Here is a 26889-nt window from a genome sequence, read left to right as displayed (position 1 = left end):
CACTAGCAATAGCCCACTGATGATATAAATGAAATAGTTTGGTATCCTAGCAATAAACCAGCATAGTCAATTCACATCAGAGTTTCTCAACCCTGGCACCACTGACACTTCAGGCCAGATAATTCTCTCTTGTGGAGGGTTGTCCTGTACATTGTAAGATATTTAGCAACATTCCTTCTTCTACCCACTAGATACCAGAACACCCTCACTACTACCACTCTGAGCTTCGACAACCAATGTCATTAGACAGTGTAAAATTATGTCCTCTGGGGACAAAGTCATCCCAGGTTGAGAACCACATTATCATATGATCCTTCCAACAGCACTGAGATAGGCACCATTATTATCTTCATCTGCATATAAGGCTAATAAGAGAAGAAAACCTAACTGAGTTCGCATTGTTAACATAGGATTCAAACTAGGATTTGAATCCACCTATATATCTCATGGGTAAGAGCCAAGGACTCTAAAGTCAAATAGACCTGAAGATTCCAGTAAGTGCTGAATGCCGTACTCCTACCGTAAGGGTTAAATGAGGTAGTACATGTCACGTGTGTAGCACATACTACACATACACATAAAACTTTATTAGGCACTCTGCATCATCCCTTGAGGGTTTTTTATATGACCAGTAAAGGTCTCAGACCTCCCTCCCCTATGAGACAACCAGTTTAAGACTGAGGTAGTTTCCCAAATCAATAATAATTTTCCTAATATTCTTCAGGAGTTTCCTCAATTCCATTAAAGTAAACAGAAGGCAAAGTATTTTGCAATCCCAGTGAACTTAATTTCCTCCAAGACATCACAATGTACTGTAATGTCACTAAATTTTATCTACCTCTACTTTAAATCTTATGAATCATAGAGCAAACTTATACACTGCATTCAATGCCCAGATTATCTTATGAATGGTTTAAGTGAGTGATTTCCAAGTAAACATCTCAAGTCTAACTCAGTAAGGATTTCTAGGTCGTCTTTGGACTGCACATTCTACCCATCTATCTATCTATCTATCGCTGTGTTGGGTCTTTGTTGCTGCACACAGGCTTTCTCTAGTTGCAGAGAGTGGGGGCTCTCTTCGTTGCGGTGCGCAAACTTCTCAATGCAGTGGCTTCTCTTATTGTGGAGTACGGGCTGTAGGCACGTGGGCTTCAATAGTTGCAGCACAGGGGCTCAGGAGTTGTGGCTCGTGGGCTCTAGAGCACAAGCTCAGTAGCTATGGCGCACGGGCTTAGTTGCTCTGCAGCATGTGGGATCTTCCCAGACCAGGGATCGAACCCGTGTCCCCTGCACTAGCAGGCGAATTGTTAACCACTGCGCCACCAGGGGAAGTCCCGGATTGTACATTCTTAATAACAGGGCATTTTATGAACTTTCATTCATCTTTGGGGTTTGAGAAAATTATTTGGGAAAAAGTTAAGAAACTTTCTAGGAAAGAATAAACAGTTATACATGTGCTGAAATATTAACACATTAGAAAACACATTAAATAAAAAGCTTCTATCAAATCAAATCAAATGATAAGTCCAATATTATACTGCAACTTACAAAATACAACAGGAATAAGGCTTGGGTTGATATTGAATAAGTCATTATTTATAAATACCACATTACTACGTAATATTACATAAGCCATGCTCCTGACTTTCAGAGCATGAAGTTAAACTTAAAATAATTAATATTTTCCATTTTTTATTTATATATGGAGGAGGGTTTCCCACCCACCTCTCACTTCCTTTTGTAATTAGATATCTTTTCCCTCTTACCCAAATACTCCCACTTGCAACCATAATGGAGTGACATGGACCAGATTTACCCTCTCAAATAAGTAAGAAACCAGACCAAAAAATATAAAGTAATGGTTTTCAGACACAGACACTGGATAACAGGTACTGCAGGACACTGATCCATAAGAAGATAAAAACAAGGTGACTACCCCAACTTACTGCCTGGAGAGAATTTCCTTCTAGGCCACAGTACAGGTAGAAGAAAACCCAAACAGATTTTGGTGATCTCTCTAAGTTGAAGAGACAGAGTTGAAAATTCAGGGAGGCCAAGGTGAGTAACAGACAGTAAAGAACTGAATAGAGAGAAGTGAACTCTGGAGATTCGTAAAGGGCTACCATTATGTTTTCAACCAGTACTGATGAGCATGTGCCTGTGATTAAACTACCCTAAGAAGGGGAAAGAACTATTGGAAAGGAGCAGGTAGAACAATTCTCAAAGCCAACCCAGGTCTGTCTGTGCTTCCACCAGAGTTGAAAGATTTCATAATACAGAAGGAATAAAATAGCATACTCAGAAGGGTATCACCTTAGTATTGGGAAAAAATTATCCCTAGAAGAAAGACTACTTTGGTTCTGCCTTCAAAAAGTTCAAAAGAGAGCATTACAGGGTCAAACTGTTCCCAAGAAATTTAACTGTGCCTCAGAAAAAAAAATGAACATTTAAAGGAATGAAAACAACCAGCACCTGACAAGGTAAAAATCAAATGTCTGGCATCCAATCAAAAATTATAAGATATACAGGGGCTTCCCTGGCAGCACAGAGGTTAACAATCTGCCTGCCAGTGCAGGGTACACAGGTTCGAGCCCTGGTCTGGGAAGATCCCACATGCCGTGGAGCAACTAAGACCATGCGTCACAACTACTGAGCCTGTGCTCTAGAGCCTGCAAGCCACAACTACTGAGCCCACGTGCCACAACTTCTGAAGCCCACACACCTAGAGCCCGTGCTCCACAACAAAAGAAGCCACCACAATGAGAAGCCAGTGCACCACAACAAAGAGTAGTCCCTGCTTGCCACAACTAGAGAAAGCCCACGCACAGCAACAAAGACCCAATGCAGCCAAAAATAAACAAATTAATTAATTAATTTAAAAAAATTATAAGATAGGGCTTCCCTGGTGACGCAGTGGTTGAGAGTCCGCCTGCCGATGCAGGGGACACGGGTTCGTGCCCCGGTCCAGGAAGATCCCACGTGCCGCGGAGCGTCTGGGCCCATCAGCCATGGCCGCTGAGCCTGCGCGTCTGGAGCCTGTGCTCCGCAAGGGGAGAGGCCACAGCAGTGAGAGGCCCGCGTACCGCAAAAACAAAACAAAAAAAATTATAAGATATACAATGAAGGAAAATCTGACCCTCAGTGGGGAAGAAAAACTAAGGGACCCAGACATAAGACAGATGATAGAATAAAGGATACAAATGATAAGGAGAGACATGAAAGATAGGGGAAAAAAGACCCAAATCAAGTATTTAGATGTTAAAAAAAAAATTTGAGGTGAAAAATACAATGGATGAGATTAAGAGTAGATAAGACAAGGCAAAAGAATAATGAACTTGAAGACACAGCAAAAGAAACTATGAAACACAAAGATGGAGAAACTTAAACAAGAGCATCACTCAGCTAGATGGAAAAGTCTGAACAGGATGAAAACTAAAAAACCTACAAATTAAAGCAACACAAGATATAAGAACAAATAAAACCACAGCATATCAAAAACAAGTTGCTTAAAACCAGTGACAGGACAGACATCTTAAAAGCAGCCCCAAAAGACCCAGAATGTATACTAGAAACAACATAAGCTGGAAGGCAGAGGAGCAACATCTTTACAGTTTACTGAAGGAACACTGTCAACCAAGAACTCCATACCTAGGAAAATATCTTTCAAAAACTAAGGCAAAATAAAGACTGCATTAGACATAATAAAGCTGAAAGAATTTATCACCAGCATACCTGCACTATAAAACCTGTAGGTATGCTTTAATAATTTTCTATATAAATCATATACACATACAGAGATATACATGGCCATCTTTTGTCAATAATATTTTATTTTTCAATAATATTTTAAAAGACATCCATTTATGTCAAAATTTTCATGGATACATACGAAATGCATTCACACATGGATGCATGCATTCAATCAATTCTTCTAATAATAGACTTTCACTTTGCTTCCATATTCTGCCACTAAAAAATCCATGTAAACATAATGGGTGGGCTTTTATATTTGTATTACATGGGCCAATTTATAAAAATAGATTTTACAATATTACTTTCCAAAAATGCTATAACAATTCATATTTCCACTCATAAGGGAATACCATTTTCTGTACATCAACACCATTTTCTATACTAGTAAAGGTATTACTGGCTTTCTTTTTTTTAACTGTTGTCATTTGATGGGTATGCTGTTATATTTCACTAGTATTTAATTTGCATTGTCTTGACATGCGTGGCTAGCTCAGTCAGTGGAGCACGAGACTCTAATTTGCATTACCTTGACAACCTGTGAGACTGTTTTTTCATGAATTTTATAGCCTCCTAGATTTGTTATTTTATTTAATGGCTCTTTAAATCTTTGCCCTTTTTACAATTGGGTTGATAGCCTCTTCTTGTAAACAGAATCCTGTCTTCTATACTGCAACCATTTTTCAAACTTACTATTTGTCTATTAAGTTTTTAATTTTTAATTTTGATGAAATACACATAAGTTTATCATCCTAACCTTTTTTTTTTTTTTTTTTCTTCCGTACGCAGGCCTCTCACTGTTGTGGCCTTTCCCGTTGCGGAGCACAGGCTCCGGACGCGCAGGCTCAGCGGCCATGGCTCACGGGCCCAGCCGCTCCGGGCATGTGGGATCTTCCCGGACCGGGGCACGAACCCGTGTCCCCTGCATCGGCAGGCGGACTCTCAGCCACTGCGCCACCAGGGAAGCCCATCCTAACCATTTTTAAATGTACAGTTCAGTAGCATTAAGTACACTCACACTGTTGGGCAATCAATCTCCAGAACTCATCCCATCTTGCAAAAGTGAAACTCCACAGCATTACACAGCAACTCTCCATTCCCCCTCCCACCAACCACTGGCAACCACCGTTTCACTTTTTGTCTCTACAAATTTGACTAGTCAGGGTACTTCGCAAGTGAAATAGAGTATTTTCTTTGTGATTTATTTTACTTAGAATAATGTCCTCAACGTTCGTTGATTTTTATAGCTTGGGCCAGAATTTCCTTCCTTTTCCAGACTGAATAACATTCAATTGCGGTGATATCTCACTGTGGTTTTGATTTGCATTTTTGCAATTAGTAATGTTGAGCATCTTTTCATGTGCTTGTTAGGCATTTATTTATATACCTTCTTTGGAGAAAAGTCTATTCAAGTACTTGAGCCATTTTTTTAATCGAGTTTTTGATTTTTGGTTGTTCAGTTGTAGGAGTCCTTTATGTACTCTGGATATTTAGCTCCTTACCAGATACACAATTTGCAAATATTTTCGCCCATTCCATAGGTGGCCTTTTCACTCTGTTGACTGTGTCCTTTGATGCACAGAAGTTTCTAACTGATATAATCCAAGTTATCTATTTACTACTTTTGTGACCTGTGCTTTTAGTGTCAGATCCAAGAAGTCGCTGCCAAATCCAATGTCACAGTTCCCCCCTCTATGTTTTCTTCTAAGAGTTTTAGTTCTTATGTTTAGGCCTTTGATCCACTAAAGTCCATTTTTGTATGTTTGTGTAAGGTAGGGATCCAATGTCATATTTTTGCATATGGATATACAGTTTGCCCAATACCCTTTCTCTAAAAGACTGTTTTTTCTCCCACTGAATGGTCTTGGCACTCTTGACAAAAAACATTTGACCAGGGGATACTTTACTAAGATGGTGAAGTAGGCAGACCCCGAGCTCACCTCCTTCCACACACACACAAAAATTACAACTATTTACAGAGCAACTATCTATGAGAATGACCTGAAGACTAGCAGAAAAGATTTTCCAGAACTAAAGATATGAAGAAGGAACCATGAAATAGATAGAAGGAACAGGGATGCAATATAGTCAAGACCCACACGCCTGGGTAGGCAACCCACAAACAAGAGAATAATCACAATTGCAGGGAATTCCCTGGTGGTCCAGTGGTTAAGAATCCACCTTCCAGTGCAGGGGACGCAGGTTGGATCCCTGGTTGGGCAACTAAGACCACACATGCTGCAGGGCAACTAAGCCTGTGCACCGCAACTACTGAGCCCACAAGCCACAACTAAACTAGAGAGCCTGCACACCACAACTAGAGAGAAGCCCACGCACCACAATGAAGAGTCCACGTGCCACAATGAAAGATCCCACGTACCATAACTAAGACCAGACACAGCCAAAAATAAGGAATATTAAAAAAGAAATCACTACTACAGAGTTTCTCCACAAGGAGTGAAGGTTCTGAGCCCCACACTGGGCTCTCCAGCCTGAGGGATCTGCACAGTGAAAATGAGCCCCCAGAATATCTAGCTCTGAAGGCCAGCAGGGCTTGAGTATGGGAAAGCTGGCGGTCTGCAGGAAACAAAACTCCACTCTTGACTGGCAACCTCTACAAGAGGCAGCACCTGGCAGCCAACCAGGCCAGGGGCCAGCCCCAGCCACTAGCACACCCACAGCAGTCAGCGCTGCCACAACAGAAGACCCCACAATTGCCCCTTATTTGATAAGGGATCAATATCCAAAATATACAAAAAACTCATACAACCCAACATCAAAGATGCAAGCAACCTGATTTAAAAACGGGCATTTTAAATAGACATTTTCCATAAAAGACATACAGCTAGCCAAGAGACACATGAAAAGATGCTCAGCATCACTAATCATCAGGCAAATGCAAATCAAAACTGCAATGAGATATCACCTCATACCTGTCAAAATGCCTATTATAAAAAGGACAACAAACAAGTGTTGGTGAGGATGTGGAGAAAAGGGAACCCTTGTGCCCTGTTGGTGGGATTGAAAATTGGTACAGCCACTATGGGAAACAGTATGGAAGTTCCTCAAAAAATTAAAAATAGAACTATCATATGATCCAGCAATTCCACTTCTGCATACTTTTCTGAAGAAAACAAAAACACTAATTCAAAAACATACATGGGCATCCCTATGTTAATGCAATATTATTTACAACAGCCAAAATATGGAAACAACCTAAGTATCCATCAACAGATGAATGGATAAAAAATATGTGGGGTGTATACACACACACACACACACACACACACATACACAAAATGGAATACTACTCAGCCATAAAAAAGAATGAAACCTTGCCATTTGTGACTACATGGATTGACCTAGAGGGTATTATACTAAGTGAAATAAGTCAAAATAAGAAAGACAAATACGTATACATGGAATCTAAAAAACAAAACAGAAACGAACACATAAACACAGAGAACAGGTGGTTGCCAAAGGGGAAGGGGTGGGGGCATGACAAGAAAAAAAAATTAAAGTAACTACATGAGGTAATGAATGCTAACTAGCTTGACTGTGGTAATTACTTTCCAATGTATGTTTATATGAAACTGCCACATTGTACACCTTATATATAAAAATTTTTGTCAGGGGCTTCCCTGGTGGCGCAGTGGTTGAGAGCCCGCCTGCCAATGCAGGCGACACGGGTTCGTGCCCCGGTCCAGAAAGATCCCACATGCTGCGGAGCGGCTAGGCCCGTGAGCCATGGCCACTGAACCTGTGCGCCCAGAGTCTGTGCTCCGCAACGGAAGAGGCCACAACAGTGAGAGGCCCGCGTAACGAAAAAAAAAAAGCCTAAAACTATTGTTAACTTTCTTATGGTACGCTTTATTATTAAAAGTTTGCATTTATAAAATCAGACAGATCTCATTCTATAATAGCATCTGAGTTTCCAATCTTAAGGTTTCCTTCACCCTAATTTATAGAGCTAAAGCTGTAGAATACCCTTAAATTTTTTTTTTTAACAAGGCTTTTAATCTATCTGGAGTTTATCTTAAGACAGGAATCCAATTTTATTTTCCTCCAGATGGGTAGACATTTGTACCAGTGCCTTTATTATACAATCAACACATTTCCCACTGAATTATAATCCTATCTTTATTCTTTATTAAATTGGCACATAAAATATTTCTGGATTTTCTTTTTTTTTAAACTCATCTGTCTATGCCCATATTATATTAATCTAATTCAGAAACTAATATTCTACACAGAATAGTTTGATAACTGTAAAAACATACTTCCTTCACTGTTCCATTTCCATTTCCTTGTCTACTCTCTAAGTACACTAGACAACCTGATAATTTTACCTCTTCTGTTCCAATATTGCTACCAGCTATTTAATTTTACTGTTTTAATGCATTTATTAGAACCTCTAAAGGCAATCTTGAATATAAAGGTGACTGTAAGCATCCATGTCAGGGTCCTTATATTAATGTTTTGCCATTTAGGATATCTGCTATAATTTTTTTCCATTCTTAGTGTACTTACATTTTTAAAATCAGAAATGGTCTTCTAAATTGAAGTACAGGGACTTCCTTGGTGGCACACTGGTTAAGAATCTGCCTGCCAATGCAGGGGACACAGCTTCAAGCCCCTGCTCCGGGAAGATCCCACATGCCATAGAGCAACTAAGCCCATGTGCCACAACTACAGACCCTGTGCTCTAGAACCTGAGAGCCACAACTACTGAACCCCCGTGCTGCAACTACTGAAGCCCGCGTGCCTAGAGCCTGTGCTCTGCAACAAGAGAAGCCACTGAAATGAAAAGCCCGCGCACCACAATGAAGAGTTGCCACCGCTGGCCACTAGAAAAACAAAGACCCAATGCAGTCAAAAATAAAATAAATTAATTTTAAAAACTGAAGTATAGTTGATTTATATTATTATATTAGTTAGAAATGGTATTAATGAACTCTATCGAATGTCTTTTCACGGCGGAGTCAAGATGGTGTACTAGGAGGACGTGGAATTCACATCTCCTCACAATTAGGGCACCTACCAGGCACTGGTGGGGGACCACGGAGACCTAAGGGGACGGGAGGAACCCCCAGCGACCATCTTGCGGGATCTCAATTCCCAGGCTGGAGGTCGGGCCCAAGCTCCCATGGTGGGAGTTCCAAGTCGAACGCCCTGGACTAACAGAGAACTTCAGACCCCAGGGAATATTAACCAGAGTGAGGCCCCCCCCAGAGGTCCTCATCTCAGCACCAAGACCCAGCTCTAACCAACTGCCTCCAAACTCTATTGCTGGATGTCTCAGGCCAAACAACCAGTAAGACAGGAATACAGCACCATCCATCCATCAAAAAAAAAAAAAAAAAGAAAGAAAAAAGAAACGACAAAAAAATATGTTACAGGGCTTCCCTGGTGGTGCAGTGGTTGAGAATGTGCCTGCCAATGCAGGGGACACGGGTTCAAGCCCTGGTCTGGGAAGATCCCACATACCATGGAGCAACTAAGCCTGTGAGCCACAACTACTGAGCCTGCACGTCTGGAGCTTGTGCTCCACAACAAGAGAGGCCACGACAGTGAGAGGCCTGCCCACCGCGATGAAGAGTGGCCCCTGCTCGCCGCAACTAGAGAAAGCCCTCGCACAGAAACGAAGACTCAACACAGCCAAAAATAAATAAATAAATTTAATTTAATTTAAAAAATATATATATATATATGTTACAGATGAAGGAGCAAGGTAAAAACCTACAAGACCAAATAAATGAAGACGAAATAGGCAACCTACCTGAAAAAGAATTCAGAGTAATAATAGTAAAGATGATCCAAAATCTCAGAAACACAATGGAGAAAACACAAGAAATATTTAACAAGGTTCTAGAAGAACTAAAGAGGAAACAAACACTGATTAACAACAGAATTACTGACATTAAAAATACTGTAGAAGGAATCAATAGCAGAATAACAGGGCAGAAGAACAGATAACTGACCTGGAAGATAAAATGGTGGAAATAACTACTAGGGAGGAAAATAAAGAAAAAAGGATGAAAAGAATCGAGGACAGTCTCAGAGACGTCTGGGACAACATTAAACGCACCAACATTCAATTTTAGGGGTCCCAGAAGAAGAAGAGAAAAAGAAAGGGACTGAGAAAATATCTGAAGAGATTACAGTCGAACACTTCCCTAACATGGGAAAGGAAATAGTCAATCAAGTGCAGGAACCACAGAGAGTCCCATATAGGATGAACCCAAAGAGAGACACTCTGAGACACATATTAATCAAACTATCAAAAATTAACTACAAAAAAAATATTAAAAGCAGCAAGAGAAAAGCAGCAAATAACCAAGGGAATCCCCATAAGGTTAACAGATGATCATTCAGAAGAAACTCTGCAAGCCAGAAGGGAGTGGCAGGACATATTCAAAGTGATGAAAGGGAAAAACCTACAACAAAGAATACTCTAGTCAGCAAGGATCTTATTCAAATTCAATGGAGAAATTAAAACGCTTACAGATAAGCAAAAGTTAAGAGAAATCAGCACCACCAAACCAACTTTACAACAAATGCTAAAGGAACTTCTCTAGGAAGGAAACACAAGAGAAGGAAAAGACCTACAAAAACAAACCCAAAATAATGAAGAAAATGGTAATAGGAACATACATATTGATGATTCCATTAAAGGTAAATGGATAAATGCTCCAACCAAAACACATATACTGGCTGAACAGATACAAAAACAAGACCCATATATCTGCTGTCTACAAGAGACCCACTTCAGACCTAGGGACACATACAGACTGAAAGTGAGGGGATGGAAAAAGATATTCCAGGCAAATGGAAATCAAAAGAAAGCTGGAGTAGCAATTCTTGTATCAGACAAAATAGACTTTAAATAAAACTATTAAAAGAGACAATGAAGGACACTACAAAATGATCAAGGGATGAATCCAAGAAGATATAACAATTGTAAATATTTATGCACCCAATATAAGAGAATTTCAATACGTAAGGCAAATGCTAACAGCCATAAAAGAGGAAATAGTAACACAATCATAGTAGGGGACTTTAATATCCCACTTTCACCAATGCACAGATCATCCAAAATGAAAATAAATAAGGAACAAAAACTTTAAATGACACATTAAACAAGATGGACTTAACTGATATTTGTAGGACATTCCATCCAAAAACAACACAATACACTTTCTTCTCTACTGCGCTTGGAACATTCTCCAGGATAGACCATATCTTGGGTCACAAATCAAGCCTTGGTAAATTTTAGAAACCTGAAATCATATCAAGTATCCTTTCTGATCACAACACTATGAGAATAGATATCAATTACAGGAAAACAACTGTAAAAAATACAAAAACATGGAGTCTAAATAATACGTCACTAAATAACCAAGAGATCACTGAGGAAATCAAAGAGGAAATCAAATAATACCTAGAAACAAATGACAATGAAAACAATGATGACCCAAAACCTATGGGATGCAGCAAAAGCAGTTCTAAGAGAGAAGTTAAAAGCAATACAATCCTACAAGAAACAAAAAAAAATCTCAAATAAACAACCTAAACATACACCTAAAGCAATTAAAGAAAAAAGAAGCAAAACCCCCCCTCAAAGTTAGCAGAACGAAAGAAATCATAAAGATCAGATCAGAAATAAGTGAAAAAGAAATGAAGGAAACAATAGCAAAGATCAATAAAACTAAAATCTGGTTCTTTGAGAAGATAAACAAAATTGACTAGCCAGACACATCAAGAAAAAAAGGGAGAAGACTCAAATCAACAGAATTAGAAATGAAAAATGAGAAGTAACAATAGACACTGCAGAAACACAAAGGATCATGAGAGATTGCTACAAGCAACTATACGCCAATAAAATGGGCAACCTGGAAGAAATGGACAAATTCTTAGAAAAGCACAACCTTCTGAGACTGAACCAAGAAGGAACAGAAAATATAAACAGACGACTCACAAGCACTGAAACTGAAACTGTGATTGAAAATCTTCCAACGAACAAAAGCCCAGAGCCAGATGGCTTCACAGGCGAATTCTATCAAACATTTAGAAAAGAGCTAACACCTATCCTTCTCAAACTCTTCCAAAATATAGCAGAGGGAGGAACACTCCCAAACTCATTCTATGAGGCCACCATCACCCTGATACCTAAACCAGAAAAAGATGTCACAAAAAAAGAAAACTGCAAGCCAATATCTCTGATGAACATAAATGCAAAAATCCTCAACAAAATACTAGCAAACAGAATCAAACAACACATTAAAAGGATCATACACCACGATCAAGTGGGGTTTATCCCAGGAATGCAAGGACTCTTCAATATATGCAAATCAAACAATGTGATACACCATACTAACAAACTGAAAAATAAAAACCATATGATCATCTCAGTAAATGCGGAAAAAGCTTTCCACAAAATTCAACACCCATTTATGATAAAAACACTCCAGAAAGTAGGCATAGAGGGAACTTACCGCAACATAATAAAGGCCATATATGACAAACCCAGAGCCAACATTGTTCTCAATGGTGAAAAACTGAAACCATTTCCTCTACGATCAGGAACAAGACAAAGTTGCCCACTCTCACCACTATTATTCAACATATTTTGGAAGTTTTACCCACAGCAATCAGAGAAGAAAACGAAATAAAAGGAATCCAAATGAGAAAAGAAGAAGTAAAGCTTTCACTGTTTGCAGATGACATGATACTATACATAGAAAATCCTATGCTACCAGAAAACTACTAGAGCTAATCAATGAATCTGGTAAAGTACCAGGATACAAGATTAATGAACAGAAATCTCTTGCATGCCTATACACTAATGATGAAAAATCTGAAAGAGAAATTAAGGAAACACTCCCATTTACCACTGCAACAGAAAGACTAAAACACCTAGGAATAAACCTACCTAAGGAGATAAAAGACCTGTACACAGAAAACTATGATGCTGATGAAAGAAATTAAAGATGATACAAACAAATGGAGAGATATGCCACATTCTTGGATTGGAAGAATCAACATTGTAAAAGTGACTGGACTACCCAAAGCAATCTACAGATTCAGTGCAATCCCTATCAAACTACCAATGGCATTTTTCACAGAACTAGAACAAAAAATTTCACAATTTGTATGGAAACACAAAAGACCCCGAATAGCCAAAGCAATCTTGAGAAAGAGTAACAGAGCTGGAGGAATCAGGCTCCCTGACTTCAGACTATACTACAAAGCTACAGTAATCAAGACAGTATGGTACTGCCACAAAAAACAGGAACATAGATCAATGGAACAGAATAGAAAGCCCAGAGATAAACCCACGCACATATGGTCACCTTATCTTTGATAAAGGAGGCAAGAGTATAAAATGGAGAAAAGACAGTCCCTTCAATAAGTGGTGCTGGGCAAATTGGACAGCTACATGTAAAAGAATGAAACTAGAACACTTCCTAACACCATACACAAAAATAAACACAAAATGGATTAAAGACCTAAATGTAAGACCAGACACTATACAATTCTTAGAGGAAAACACAGGCAGAACACTCTATGACATAAGTCACAGCAAGATCCTTTTTGACCCACCGCCTAGAGAAATGGAAATAAAAGCAAAAATAAACAAATGGGACCTAATGAAACTTAACAGGTTTTGCACAGCAAAGGAGACAAAAAATAAACAAGACAAAAAGACAACCCTCAGAATGGGACAAAATAGTTGCAAACGAAGCAACTGACAAAGGATTAATCTCCAAAATATACAAGCAGCTCATTCAGCTTAGTATCAAAAAACCCAATTCAAAAATGGGCAGAAGACCTAAACAGACATTTCTCCAAAAAAAGTATACAGATTGCCAACAAACACATGAAAAGATGCTCGGGCTTCCCTGGTGGCGCAGTTGTTGAGAGTCTGCCTGCTGATGCAGGGGACACGGGTTCGTGCCCGCATCCGGGAAGATCCCACATGCCACGGAGCACCTGGGCCTGTGAGCCATGGCCGCTGAGCCTGCGCGTCCGGAGCCTGTGCTCTGCAACAGGAGAGGCCACGGCAGTGAGAGGCCCGCGTACAGAAAAAAAAAAAAAAAGATGCTCAACATCACTAATCATTAGAGAAAGGCAAATCACAACTACAATGAGGTATCACCTCACACTGGTCAGAATGGCCATTATCACAAGGTCTACAAAAAACAAATGCTGGAGAGGGTGTGGAGAAAAAGGAACCCTCTTGCACTGTTGGTGGGAATGTAAATTGACACAGCCTCTATGAAGAACAGTATGGAGGTTCCTTAGAAAACTAAAAATAGAACTACTACATAACCCAACAATCCCAAACATATACACTGAGAAAACCATAATTCAAAAAGAGTCATGTAACACAATGTTCACTGTAGCACTATTTACAATAGCCAGCACATGGAAGCAACCTAAGTGTCCATTGACAGATGAATGGATAAAGAAGATGGGGCACATATATACAATGGAATATTACTCAGCCATAAAAAGAAACGAAATTGAGTTACTTGTAGTGAAGTGGATGGACCTAGAGTCTGTCATACAGACTGAAGTAAGCCAGAAAGAGAAAAACAAATACCACATGCTAACACATATATATGGAATCTTAAAAAAAAAAAAAAAAGGTTCTCATGAACCTATGGGCAGGACAGGAATAAAGACACAGATGTGGAGAATGGACTTGCGGACATGGGGAAAGGGAAGGTGGGATGAAGTGAAAGAGTAACACTGACATATATACACTACCAAATGTAAAATAGATACCTAGTGGGAAGCAGCTGCATAGCACAGGGAGATCAGCTTGGTGCTTTGTGACCACCTACAGGGGTGGGATAAGGAGGGTGGGAGGGAGACTCAAGAGGGAGGAGATATGGGGATATACATATGCATATAGCTGATTCACTTTGTTATACAGCAGAAACTAACACAACATTGTAAAGCAATTATACTCCAATAAAGATTTTTTTTTTAAATGTCTTTTCAGCAGCTACTGATGGCTTCCTAGACTCCTTGTTTCATTTGTTGATATTATCTATTATATTAACAGACTTGATACTAAGGATCCTTGCACTGATGTAATACACCCTACTGGGTCAAAATGTACTATTAGTCCGTTATTTCATATCTAGATTCTATTGGCTAATATTGTATTTAGAAATTTTGCATTTCTAGATGTAAGTGAGATTGACCTTTTTTGATAGCATTTTAATCAGGGATAAAAGTATCGGGCTGGCCAAAAATTTGTAACATCTTATGGAGAAACCCATACGAACTTTTTGGCTAACCCAATATGTGTACTTCACAGAATGCACTGAGTAGCTTTGCATCTTTAATAACATACAATACAGTTTTTTAAAAAAACTATATGTTGTTTATAAACTAAATAAAAGTCAGCTGTGAAACCATCTGTTATGCTGTCTCTTTCAAGGACAGATCTTCAATGATCTTTTCAATCCTTGAGCAAGAACTGGTCAATTCAACTTTTCTGCTTCTTGGGTCAATTTTATTAATTTATATTTTGGTATAAAATTATCCATTAGGGCTTCCCTGGTGGCGCAGTGGTTGAGAGTCCGCCTGCCGATGCAGGGGACATGGGTTCGTGCCCCAGTCCGGGAAGATCCCACGTGCCGCAGAGCGGCTGGGCCCATGAGCCATGGCCGCTGAGCCTGCGCGTCCGGAGCCTGTGCTCTGCAGTGGGAGAGGCCACAACAGTGAGAGGCCCGCGTACCACACACACAAAAAAAAAAATTATCCATTAATCTTGACTTTCAACTTTGGCATCATGGCATAACATGTAGTATTCTCAAGAAGGTTTGCATAAAATTCCGTTAACCTCTCCTATACCTGGGTATCTATGATGTCACCTTCCTCATTCCTAATATTGCATATTTTTACTCCATTTTCTTCTCTTCTATATGAGGTTTATCTAATTCATCAGTCCTTGCAAAGAACCAGCTTTGGGATTTATCCTTCCCACTATTTTTGTTTTGTTGTTTCCACTTTCATTAATTACAGTTTTATCTTTAATCCCCATGTCCTATTTGGTTTCTGTTTTATTTTCTTAATCCCTAAATATGGGAACTGAATTCTCTTAGTTTTATTTACTTAATAATAAAAGTATTTAAACTATACATTTTCTTCTTAACACCAATGTTTGCCAATGGGATGGAAATGTTCTTCTCACTGCTTTCTAGACAGTATGTTATCTCACTTTTGACTGTAAAATGTTTTAAGTGCATCAATTCAAGGTTGGATATATATATACATATACATATATATACATATATATGTATATATATTCATGACTGAACACTACACATCAGTTTAACTTCATGAACTGGATGGATAATTTATCAACATGAGTAGATCTAAAGGACATAATGTTGAATAGAAAAAAAGGAAGATGCAAAATAATACATTCTCTATGATACCACTGAAGTAAAAATTTAAAACCTGAGGGAAGAATACATTAGGAGTTTGGGATTATCAGATACAAACTACTATATATAAAACAGGTAAACAAGGTCCTACTGTATAGCAGAGGGAACTATATTTAATTATCCTGTAATAAACTATAATGGAAAAAAATGTGAAAAATATATATATGTACAACAGAATCACTCTGCCGTACACCGGAAACTAATACAACATTGTAAATTAACTATACTTCAGTTAAAATAAAAAAAAAAACAAAAAAAGTAAGAAAACAATGTTCAAAAAAAACAAAGCCCCAAAACAAAACATGCATAATAGCACGTTGTATCTGTATGTACATATCCACTGTAAAAGGATAAAAATACAGTTTTGAAGGTTATGTACTCAGAATGTTGCCTCACAGCAAAGAAGAAAGGGGGACTAGAGAAAGATCAGTTCTCTCCATTCTGCTATTAATGTTCTGGTATTTAAACAGCTTAATGAGAATTAATTTGCAGATAACATGATTCTATACACAGAAAATCCTAAAGATGCTACTAGAAAACTACTAGAGCTAATCAATGAATTTGGTAAACTTGCAGGATACAAAATTAATACACAGAAATCTCTTGCATTCCTATACACTAACAACAAAAGATCAGAAAGAGAAATTAAGGAAATAGTCCCATTTACCATCACAACAAAAAGAATAAAACACCTATGAATAAACCTACCTAAGGAGGCCAAAGACCTGTACTCAGAAAGCTATAAGATACTGGGATTTCCCTGGTGGTCCAGTGGTTAAGAATCCGCCTTCCAATGCAGGGGACACGGGTTCAATCTCTGGTTGCGGAAGTAAGATCACACATGTCATGGGGCAACTAAGCCTGCATGCTCTGGAGCCTGTGCACCACAACTAGAGAGCCCGCGTGCCGCAACTACTGAGCCCCCACGCTCAAGAGCCCTCACACCACAACTAGAGAGAAGCCTGCTCACTGAAACGACAGATCCCACATGCCGCAACAAAGATTCTGCACGCTGGAACTAAGACCCGACACAGCCAAATACATAAAAATAAATAAATTTATTTTTTACAAAAGAAAACTATAAGATACTGATGAAAAAAATCAAAGATGAACAAACAGATGGAGAGATATACGATGTTCTTGGATCAGAACAATCAATACTATGAAAATGACTATACTACCCAAAGCGATCTACAGATTCAATGCAATCCCCATCAAATTACCAATGGCATTTTTTCATAGAATTAGAACAAAACATTTTACAATGTGTATGGAAACACAAAAGACCCCAAATGGCCAAAGCAATCTTGAGAAAGAAAAATGGAACTGGAGGAATCAGGCTCCCTGACTTCAGACTATACTACAAAGCTACAGTAATCGAGAGAGTATGGTACTGGCACAAAAACAGAAATACAGATCAACGGAACAGGGTAAAAAGCCCAGAGATAAACCCACGCACCTATTGTCACCTAATCTATGACAAAGGAGGTAAGAATATACAATGGAGAAAAGACAGTCTCTTCAATAAGCGATGCTGGGAAAACTGGACAGCTACATGTAAAAGAATGAAATTAGAACACTCTCAAACATCATACACAAAAATAAACTTAAAATGGATCAAAGACCTAAATGTAAGGCCAGGCACTATAAAACTCTTACAGGAAAACATAGGCAGAACACTCTTTGACATAAACTGCAACAAGATCTTTTTTGATCCACTTCCTAGAGTAATGAAAATTAAAACAAAAATAAACAAATGGGATCTAATTAAACTTAAAAGCTTTTGCACAGCAAAGGAAACCATAAACAAAACAAAAAGCCAACCCTCAGAATGGAAGAAAATATATGCAAGTGAAGAAACCAACAAGGGTTTAATCTCCAAAATATACAAATCTACAAAACTATTAACCTACAAAACTCTAAGACTCCTCTGGAAGCTTGGGGATCACAGGTTGGGAATTACTAGAGAGCAAAAGATATCAAACTGTGCATGGAAATTAAGGCTTTCCATAATTTGACCTCAATTTGTCCTGACCTTTGCAATCTTTTATCAGACAACTTTTCCCTCTATCTACCCTATCTGGACAATTTGAAATCTCCTCAGCAATAATGATGGTAATAACAACTGAAAAATCTTCCAGGTTGAAATGACAGCATCATGCTGTATGATGTACAGCTTTGGCAGGGGCTCAAGTGCCCATCTGTAGATTCAAAACTGCTTCTGAAGATATTACTTTTAAGGAGGTGGGGAAGATATTACTTTTTAGCAGTACAATCCCCAAATCTTCAGGCCCCAAATTCTGACCCAGTCATCCTAATAAAAGAATAGCAGACATTCAAGTTTTAATACAGGAAAAGCATAGGGACCAGTGTTATTAATATTTGTTACACATCAAGACATAGTTGGTAACCTAAGGAGAACCTTTTAATATTGAAAAACTGCCTGTATTCCATTATCTAGTCTATTCCAAAAAGTAAAGCTATTTATAAAGAATCAGAATCAAGCGACTGTGACAAAAAAACTTGTCATGAGAACTGGTTGCTAATTTATTAGTTACACAGAAGATTAATATGAATCCAGAAGAAACTCTGTATTAGCAGATGGCAGAACTGTTCAAAATTCTTAACAAAAATCTGGATAAAGACACAGAAGACAGGCTAGTTAAATCTAATTATAAAATTATAAAAATAATTAAAGAAATGACATTTTATTTAGAAAAATGAGCTAAGATTAACAAGGATGGATATAGTATTCTATATTGGCATTAAAAGAGTCTACTGTCAGGGGCTTCCCTGGTGGCACAGGGGTTGAGAATCTGCCTGCCAATGCAGGGGACACGGATTCGAGCCCTGGTCTGGGAGGACCCCACATGCCGCGGAGCGACTGGGCCCGTGAGCCACAACTACTGAGCCTGCGCGTCTGGAGCCTGTGCTCCGCAACAAGAGAGGCCACGATAGTGAGAGGCCCACGTACCCCGTTGAAGAGTGGCCCCTGCTCGCCGCAACTAAAGAAAGCCCTCGCACAGAAACGAAGACCCAACACACCCAAAAATAAATAAATAAATTAATTAATTAAAAAAAAAAGAGTCTACTGTCTAAAGTAAGGCCAAAAAAAGGGTTTCAGGTATTTAGATTCTAGATGCTAAAAGACGAAGGAAACAACAGTGCAGTTCTCACTCAATTTATCAACAGAATAGGTTTCACAATAAAAAGAGAAGCCAGTCTTATTGTACTCATAAACTAAGTAGATTATTTAGTGAACGTTTTATTTATGAAGAACGTTAAAAGCTAGAGAATACAAATGCCTTCCATAGACAGTCTTAAATAATTTGAAAACTGTATCCTCATAAAGACAACACTATGGCTAAAAGTAAAGTTTCCGGAGCAAGGCTACCTGGGTTCAAATCCAAGCTCCACTATGTCCTAGGTTTGTGACCAGGGTTAAGTCACTTCTCTGTGCCTGAGTTCCCTCATCTATAAAATTGAGATAATTACAAAAATCTACCTCGTGGAGTTGGGGGGGTGTTATATAACACATTTGTTAACATATATAAATTACTTCGAACAGAGTGAGAGTAAGCACTCAATAAATGTTAACTATTATAAGCAAAAATTGAAAGTATGGATGTTATGTTTAGACAGCGGAAGGCAAAAGTTGGAGGACTTGAGGGGAGTTCCCTGGCGGTCCAGTGGTTAGGACTCGGCACTTTCACTGCCCAGGCCCTAGGCTGGGGGACTACAATCCCGTAAGTCGCTCCAAGCAGCCAAAAAAAAAAAAAAAAGTTGGAGGACTTGATACATGCATTCCAATTATTTGGACATTATGACCAAAGTAAGAGAGATCTTTTCTTTTTTACGTAACTTGAGAAATTTAGAAATAGCAACTCCAGTCAATGGTGAAGATTTTCAACAATTAGAGTTATATAAAAATGGAAGGTGGAACCTTGGGAAGTAGGATGTTCCCCATCATTGTTACACACAGAGGCTGGAAGACCAACTGTCAGGTGTTTCAAAGGACAGCATTTTGCCCTAAAGTCAATTCTAAGATTCTCTGACTGCAGAAAAACTGATTTGTCTGTCAGTAGTTTCAACCTATACAACTGTTCCATTACTACAACTAATCTGACTAGTCCAACTGTACTATTTTATCTTTTACTTTTTTAAACTGTTTTTTAAAAAATAATTATTTATTTTTGGCTGCATTGGGTCTTTGTTGTTCTGCCTGGGATTTCTCTAGTTGCAGCGAGCGGGGGCTACTCTTTGTTGCAGTGCGCGGGCTTCTCATTGTGGTGGCTTCTCTTGTTGTGGAGCACGGGCTCTAGGCGCGTGGGCTTCAGTAGTTGTGGCTCACAGGCACTAGAGCGCAAGGCTCAGTAGTTGTGGTGCACAGGCTTGGTTGTTCCGGGGCACGTGGGATCTTCCCGGACCAAGGATCGAACCCATGTCCCCTGCATTGGTAGGAGGATTCTTAACCACTACACCACCCTGGAAGCCCCCAACTGTACTATTTTATTTTATTTTTAATTTTATTTATTATTTTTAGCTGTGTTGGGTCTTTGTTGCTGTGTGAGGCTTTCTTCTAGTTGAGGCAAGTGGGGGCTGCTCTTCGTTGCAGTGCATGTGCTTCTCATTGCGGTACCTTCTCTTGTTGCGGAGCACGGGCTCTAGGTGGGCAGGCTTCAGTAGTTGTGGCATGTGGACTCAGTAATTGCGGTTTGCAGGCTCTAGAGCGCAGGCTCAGTAGCTGTGGCACACAGGCTTAGTTGCTCCGCAGCATGTGGGATCTTCCTGGACCAGAGCTCGAACCCATGTCCCCTGCACTGGCAGGTGGATTCTTAACCACTGTGCCACCAGGGAAGCCCAACTGTACTATTTTAAATACTAGGTTTCAAAATTATTTTAATTGTAAAAATGCAACATTATAATAACCTTACAGCTTATTTTTCCATATTTACCATAGAAGAAAATTACTATACAACAAAAGCAAGCCAAAAACATTGACAATAGAAGTATTAATATCAGCAAAGAGTACAATAGGCAGAAAAGTTTATTTTATTCTAAATCAATCCATAATAAGAGTCCGTGGAGACTTTTAATCTATAAAATATGCTGATGAGCACTTTTTAAAAAAATATATTTATTTGTTTGGTTGTGCCGGGTCTTAAGTTGTGGCTCATGGGCTCCTTAGTTGTGGCATGCGAACTCTTAGTTGCAGCACACATGTGGGATCTAGTTCCCTTACCAGGGATCGAACCCGGGCCCCCAGTGGATAAGACGTGGAGTCTTATCCACTGCACCACCAGGGAAGTCCCCTGATGAGCACTGTTTTATTTTAAATTTATTTATTTATTTATGGCTGTGTTGGGTCTTCGTTGCTGTGCGCGGGCTTTCTCTACTTGATACTCTTCGTTGTGGTGCACGGCCTTCTCATTGCGGTGGCTTCTTTTGTTGCGGATCATGGGCTCTAGGCGCGCAGGCTTCAGTAGTTGTGGCACACGGGCTCAGTAGTTGTGGTACACAGGCTTAGTTGCTCCACGGCATGTGAGCTTCCCCGACCAGGGCTTAAACCCGTGTCCCCTGCATTGGCAAGCAGATTCTTAAACAATGTGCCACCAGGGAAGTCCCCTGATGAGCATTTTTAAGAACTGTGTTTCTTGTCCTTTAAACAAATATTCTAGCAAACACAAACTCCTTAAAATCTTCACACAGATCTTACAGTCCTATAACTCTTCCCCTAATCGTTCTTAATTTTCGTTCAAATCATAACAAAGAAAAAGAAATTTAGTACTAATCTTCTAATTTCCCTTTTCTTAAAAACATCTGTCCCTTTGACCCTTAACAGTCTAATTAATGAGAGGCTTACTGAGTCTATTAAGAGAACTATATAATCTCCTAATTGATTGCTCTACCTGCAATCTAGCTGTTCTAGAACCTATTCTTAACACTGCCACAATAAACCACCCAAAAGCATAGCTCCAACCCGGCAACCTCGCTTTAAATAAAATTCCTTAATCAAGATATGTAAACATTAATCAGCATTTCCTACAAAGAAAAAAAATCTGTCCAATAACAGCAAAGTATAGTCAACTGTAGCCTTATCTAGTTGAAATAATTGTGACAAACACTAGGCAGTGGGGGAAGAGAGAAGAGGGAGGAAGCAAGAGGAAGAGAAATGGAGAACAAGAATCAATGAATATAATGAAGCACAAACCAGCTGATGGTAATTTTCACCCTAAGTCACTTCTGAGCAAGATGGAGGGGTAATTAAATTAACAGAGTATCAACATTATGGGACAGTCATTAAAACTACTTAAGTAGAACATGTAGAATCATGGAAAAACAATTGCAACCACCATATTCAAATGAGAACCACTCTAAGAAATTTTGCCAATTTTTTTCTTTACCAGAATATTGTTGATTATAAAAAAGAATCAGAATTTATTCATCTAAATAATGCCTCTACTAAAAATATTAGCAATTCCTCCTTCAGGATTTTATAAATAGTTAAAAAATGTAAGAAATCTTCTTATGTCACATTCAGTCTCATATTTTCACCATACTGCCATATTTCAGGACGCGCTAGCCCCAGGCATTTAGAGGCTAATTTAACAAAGGCCCAATCAAGTATGGGTCAGACACTGTGTATCTAGTAGGGGTGGCAGCACTGTTCAAATCTCCACCCTACTTTCCCTTTTGAATGACTGGTCACCTACACTCTACTTTATCAACACTCTTCAACACACTGTAATTCCTTTATTCTCCTGAAATAACTAATTTGAATGTCAGTGACCTTCTGTCAACCCTCCTCAATCACAAGTTACATAACTCTCAAACCTCAGTGCCATTTTAGCATCCCTCATTTTCTATATTCTACCAGTTACCAAATTCTACTGCTTGCTTCTTTTATCCATCACTTCTCAACTCACATTTCTTCTAGATCTCCACCTAAATTGAGGCTTTTATTTCACATCTTGATTATTTAATAAGAATGCCTATTAACAGACACAGTTGACATCCGGCCCCCATCCCTTCAGCTCACCTTGCAGCTGGTACAGATAGTATCCTGACAGCTTCCCACCTCCACCAACAGGAGCCTGCCCAACCCTAGCTAAGACAATGGGAAGTGCTCGAAACATTTCAAGAACAATCTCCATCAGTGAGGACTAGAGTAGGTGGAAAAACTCCCCATCTACCCTTCAGTTAGTAGGACAATTCTAAGGCAGCTCTACAAAAATCTCCACAGGATTAACCCCCAGTTGCCCATCACTGGCTTTTTTTCCCTTTCCTGACTCTTTACCCATTCCCTCACTTGTGCTTCCTGGCATCTCACCTGCACCCATGTTATCTCAAGGTCTGCTTACAAGACAGCACTTTGGAGAAACTACAAGGGCCACAAAAGTGACACTATCGGGGCTTCCCTGGTGGCGCAGCGGCTGTGAGTCCGCCTGCCGATGCAGGGGACACGAGTTCATGCCCTGGTCCAGGAGGATCCCACATGCCGCGGAGCAGCTGGGCCCGTGAGCCATGGCCGCTGAGCCTGCGCGTCCGGAGCCTGTGCTCCGCAACGAGAGAGGCCACAACAGTGAGAGGCCCGCGTACTGAAAAAAAAAAAAAAGTGACACTATCAAGATCTTGCTTAACCTAAAGCTGCCCAAGTGTTCTCTTGGTCTCAATCATCTCCCAATTACAGCTCATTCTGCATTCATATGGATCACATACCTCTTCTAACCAAACATCTTCAATGAAGCCCTTCGTGATTTGTCTTTTTCATCTCCTATTTCTAACTTAGATAAATCATAACTTATCATCAGCCAAACTATTGTACTGATCCTTTCTCAAATATAAGTTGTACCTTTCCAGGAACGCAATAATCTACTGTTTTTAGAAATGTTCTCCAATATTCGCCTGTTGAAAACCTTGCAAAGCTCACTCATCTCAAATATCATCTCTATCAAGATTCAATCACAAGTAATGTCTCCCTCACCTAAATTCCTGATTGTAATAGTCATAAGACATTTTACCACAGTTCTGTAAAAACCTACCCTACTTGACTACAAGCCTGACTTTAAATTCTTTAAGGGTAGAAACCATGTTCCATTCTTTTTATTTTCCAAAGGGCTTTCTTTCCCTGATAGACCCATAGATATTGACCTACATAGCCTTCTAGAGTAACTTTTGAAAAGAACATTTATTTTTATATATGCATTCTTAAGTATTAGTACAAAATTCATGCTCCTTTTTACAGACAAACAAACTGAGCTTATCTCAGACTCCTTGGGACTAACCTATTTATCAAAATGCTCCTGAAATCACATGCAGACTTAAAAAAAAGTTTAAAAACAACACTAAAGAAAGCTGTTACTTATTCCTTTATTTTTGGGAAATGACTACATTTCATGTTTCTCACCAAAAATCTTTCACCACGTATGTACTGCATTTCCTTGCAAAGAGTCCAGAGTCTGTCCCATGTTATACTTCACAGTGTTCCAATACTTAGCTGAATTCCAATTTATATCAAAGGTTACTTCAAGATTATTTCAGGCTTTAGGGAAATTCTGATCCTTACACAATCTTGAAATGCTTCTGTCATGGGAAAAGACTTTACTTCTTGGCATTTCTAACTCAGAGGACTGGCATGAGGATCAAATATGATTGTATATGTGAAAGGTCACTGAAAATTCTAACAATAAATAAATGTAAAAATTATCTCCTTAACTCTGAATTTCAAACAATTAAAATAATCTATTTACTACAATCTAACGTCATTAAATGCACAGTTATTTTTTACAAATAGGTTATAAAGGCGTAAGTTATAAAGAGCTCAAGACAAAAAAGTGAAAGCTGGCTATAAACCAGATCAAAAATAAGAAGCAATCTTAAGTAGACTATCCCTCTTGCATATGGCAAGAGGTCAAATAGTTTATTCCTGCAATACTTTTGTACTGTCCTTTTTATTTTAATCCTGCCAAAGTAAATTAAATAACATAAAGCCTCCGGTGTAGTATAACTTATTACTATTACTTTTCCTTAAAATTAGCACTGTCTTTCAATAAGATTCCTACTTTTCCCCATGTTTATATTAATAGCATGAATTCACTAACAATATTCGTATTAGGTTCAAATCAAATAGCTTATTATCTGCTTTGGTCAGACCTTTCCAAATGATACAACTGTCTCAACCAGAAGTGGAACTAGAACAGCCTCATTATTTTTTGAAACAAGTTTTCCTTAAAAGAAAAATAATCTGATTAAACTAAAAAATTCTACTATTCTATACATCTATTAAGCAATAAGTCTAGAGATCCTTATCGTAAGTTTAGAGCCTATGCTCCTGCCAGCGTTATTCCCTCTGGCCCAATTTTCCCGGCCTTATACTGATTATATGAGACGTAAACCCTAAAAATACTTGAGTGCAAAACACCCATAGTCATCCAACAGCTCAATTTGCACCCTGTAAATATTCAAATGAAGAGCATTTTGTAGTAGGTAAAATATGTAAGAGTAACGGTCTGGGAAACCACACACCATGGAAACTGACTCAAACAAAAGCTGCGGATGGACAGACCGCAAGGAGTAACCGGTGAAACAGTAAGGATTAAATATTCGTCTAAGAAAAATTTCGGTGACGTTGACGCCTAGGTTTTCCTGCTGACAACAATTAATAACGGGACCCCTGGGGCTGCACGAATGGGTCCGATCACCCCAACTACGCCGCAAAGCGAAACCAGAACCCAGGAGCCAGCGCACTGCGGGGCTTTCAGTCGCCTGCGCCCACCGTGCTGGACTGATAAGCCGGCATGCGAAGACCGAGGAAAAGAGAGGAGGCCCGCTTCGGGACTCTTCTCACCCCTCCTTCCTCCCGCTTCCCAGGGGAGCGCCCCCTGGGGACCCTTCCTCAAATCTACGACTGACTCGCATCCTCCACCGCCCCTACTGGGGAGGCCACCAATCATCCCTGCAGCGCAGAGCACCGGAGGGGCCTAGGCCTTCTACCCACCCGCGCACCCACCACCACCCCGAACCAAGAAAAAGAAGCCGCTGCAGCAGCCACAGCCCCGGCGCGCGGGAGCGAAAACACAGACCGATCCCTAGCTAAAGGCGAGGCGCACTTCGACCCCGCGCCCCTCCCAACAGCTACGCGCTCACCTCCACGGCCTTCCCCACGGGCCCCGCCAGCGCGGCCGACGGTGGCCTGCGGCCGCACCTCCCACCAGCTCCGCTTTTCTTCCCCTGGCCTAGGAGGGGGCGGCGTCGCTTCTGGAAGGCCGGAAAACGGACCCGCAGCTCAGCCTGCGGGATACCAGCCTCCCGGCCACTTCCCGCAACGGCTCCAGCTCCTTCCGGTGTTTTCGCGACCGCCACCGGCTTCTAGGGCGTCGCAGGAGGGCGAGGAGGGCGGGCAGGGGCGGGGCTTCGAGGAAAGCTCCTCCCGCCTCTGGGGCGTGGCCGCGGAGAACGGCTCCAGGTGTGGAGACCCAAGCTGCTCTCACCGCTGGGACTTCCAAAGTAGCTAGCGGCACAGGGACCGTACGTGCAGAGCAGTTTTAGATCTGGGGCACTTTTCGTTTCTACACGTGTTCTTCCCGTCTTCTGCAGTCACACTACGACCATTAGCAGGTCTGTCTCTATGCATTACAGAATTTGTTAAGGCTGTCCACTGAAGGGCCTCAGG

General features: G+C 39.9%; 1 protein-coding gene across 2 annotated transcripts in view; it reads right to left on the bottom strand.

The window, feature by feature from the left end:
• USP33 (ubiquitin specific peptidase 33) overlaps positions 1-26594 on the bottom strand; it is a 63867-nt gene extending 37273 nt beyond the window's left edge. For both annotated transcript variants that reach the window (XM_030865991.2, XM_060304022.1), the window contains exon 1: positions 26364-26594. The gene's annotated coding sequence lies outside the window, so the exon portion shown is untranslated. The remainder of the gene's footprint in view (positions 1-26363) is intronic.
• Between the last annotated feature and the right edge of the window lie 295 nt (positions 26595-26889).

This window comes from Globicephala melas, chromosome 1, assembly GCF_963455315.2.
Source record: "Globicephala melas chromosome 1, mGloMel1.2, whole genome shotgun sequence".
NCBI classification, from domain to species: domain Eukaryota; kingdom Metazoa; phylum Chordata; class Mammalia; order Artiodactyla; family Delphinidae; genus Globicephala; species Globicephala melas.
Note: the sequence above shows the minus strand (reverse complement) of the source record. Positions and strands in the feature narration are given on the sequence as shown.